This window comes from Rhinopithecus bieti, unplaced genomic scaffold (genome assembly GCF_001698545.2).
Source record: "Rhinopithecus bieti isolate Rb0 unplaced genomic scaffold, ASM169854v2 scaffold_36417, whole genome shotgun sequence".
Lineage (NCBI taxonomy): Eukaryota > Metazoa > Chordata > Mammalia > Primates > Cercopithecidae > Rhinopithecus > Rhinopithecus bieti.
In genome coordinates this window covers 1,006,106-1,008,848 of record NW_016815677.1, presented here as the reverse complement: position 1 = coordinate 1,008,848, position 2,743 = coordinate 1,006,106, and positions in this window count along the sequence as shown.

Below are 2,743 nucleotides of genomic sequence, written 5' to 3'. Positions count from 1 at the left end.
AAAGAAAGAAAGAAAGTAGATAAAGGCACCAATCCACTCCCCACCATTCCCCACTTTCCAAATGTGACTCCTCCCCCCACTTTCAACCACACTGCCTAGAGAAGGCCCAGAAGCTCTCTCCCTCCACACCCCACAACATCACAATTATATTCAACAGTTACTGAGCAGTTCTTCTGTGCCAGGAGCTGTGTTGAATGCCTTTTGTGCAGGATTCCCCAACCCAGGAGCCAGGGCAGGCCACCCTCAGGGGTCCCAGCCAGGCCCGAGTTTTCAAGACAAAACCTTCTGGAACTCCTGCAGCCCCAAAGCCCAACCCTTCAGGCAACACCAGCTCCAAAGATCCCCAAGTAGCTGGACACGGTGGCTCACACTTATAATCCCAGCACTTTGGGAGGCCGAAGCAGGAAGATCCTGAGGTCAGGACTTCGAGACCAGCCTGGCCAACATGGTAAAACCCTGTCTCTACTAAAAATACAAAAATTATCTGGGAATGGTGGCAGGCACCTGTAGTAATCCCAGCTACTCGGGAGGCTGGGGCAGGAGGATCGCTTGAACCCAGGAGGCAGGGGTTGCAGTGAGCCAACATTGCACCACCATACTCCAGCCTGGGTGACAGAGTGAGACTCCATCTCAAAAAATTTTTTTAAAAAGATCTCCAAGCATGGCTTCCTGAGGCTGGACATTACAAAGAGCTAACCTTCGAAACCCAGCGCTCTCCCACATGCTGCCTTTTTTAATCTTAGGATTGTAATTTCAACTTTTTTTCTGAACTGATATAGCAATGTTCCTTGGGAAAGAAAAAAAAATTGAAAATGACATTTACCAAAGTCATTCTTTCAACTTTGCTTTTCAGTTGGGTTTTACTGAGTTTGACAAATTGGAGATACAGTAACAGCTTTCTAGTCCTTTCATAAATATATAGATCTGCAACCCTGAAACTTGAAAGGAAAGGAAATTATCCGTTCAAATAGACTAGGTTTGCCCAGCAGCTCCCTTTCCCCTTCCATTCTCTTTCTATACATATTAACAGAATTTCATAAGACATCTCCTAGCAGCGTTTCCACTGTAATTAATTGCTTTTCACTCAAAGTGACACATCTAAGAAATGAACTAGCACAAAGAAAGATATATTTAAGAAATTGAGAGCTCAGTTAATTTTACTATGGATTGCTGTGAAAAGAAGTAGCTCTTCTTTAGAAAAAGAGGGACTCTCGAAGATTAAAGAAGTTTGCCTTACTTAGAAAAAGATTACAAGAAACAGAGCAAAACTTTATCAGGTGTTGACTCTGGGTGATGGAGGGTAGATACATATTTCCTCGCTTCTAATGCGTTTGTGAGCTTTCTACATGTTCAAAAATAAGCATGAGTTATTCTTATAGAGAAAATAAAAATATATACTCGGGGTGATAGCTGCTGAGATTAAGACCCCAATGTCACAAGTCATTTCCCATCTCTCACTTCCCACCTTTTCCTGGTAAAAACATCAGAGGAAAGGAGGGAGAAGGTTGTATCATTGAGAAGGTCTTGTCCTTGAGTGAGCAGATGAGAATTCAAGAGATCGCACAACTTGCCCACGGTCACGAGTCATTGGCAAAGTTATGATTGCTTTCTGTGGTTCTAGGTTATCAGGTTATCTGCCCATAAAATGGTGTGATACTTTCCCCATTGCTCAGTTCTAATAAGTAATTAAAAATTGCTCTAAGCCAGTCCAGAAACACAGGCACACCCATTAGAATAGACACTTCCAAGAAAACAGAAAATAACAAATGTTGGTGAAGATGGGAAGAAATTGGAAGACTTGTGCTCTGTTGGAGGGAACATATGATTGTATACAACTGCTGTGGAAAATGGCATGGTGGCTACTCAAAAAATTAAAAATAAAACTAACATATGCTCCAGCAATTTCTCTTCAGGGAATATTTCCAAAAGAAGTGAAAGCAAGGGTCTCAAGAGATATTTGCACACACCCATGTTTACTGCAGCATTATTCATGATAGCCAAGAGATGGGAACAACTCAGAGGAATGGATGAAGACATTGCGTATCCATATTATGGAATATTATTCACCCTTAAAGAGGAATGCAATTCTGATACATGCTACACATGGATGAACCTTGAGTACATTACACTAAGAAATAAGCCAGTCACAAAAATACACATACTGCCTGATTCCACGTATATGAGGTATCTAAAGCCATTGAATTCATAGAAACAGAAAGTAGAGTGGTAGTTACCAGGGACAGGAGGGAGGAGGTGAGAGCAGTTTTTGTTTAATGGGTATGGGTTTCAGTTTTGCAAGACAAAAGCCTTCTGGAGCGCTGCTTCACAACAACATGAATATATTTAACACGACTGAATGGTACACATAAAAATGTTAAAACAGTCGGGCACGGTTTCTCATGGCTATAATCCCAGCACTTTGGGAGGCCAAGGCAGGAGGATTGCTTGAGTCCAGGTGTTTGAGACCAGTCTGGCCAATAGGGCAAAACCCTGTCTCTACCAAAAATACCAAAAAAAAGAAATTAGCTGGGTGTGGTGGCACAGGCCTCTGGTCCCAGCTACTCAGGAGGCTGAGGTGGAGGATCGTTTGAGCCTGGGAGGCAGAGGTCACAATGAGCTGAGGTCGCTCTACTGCCCTCCAGTCTGAATGACAGAGTGAGGACTCCATCTCAAAAAAAAAAAAGATAAGATGGTACATTTTATGTTAGGTGGGCTTTTTTTTTTTTTTTTTTTTTTTTTTTTT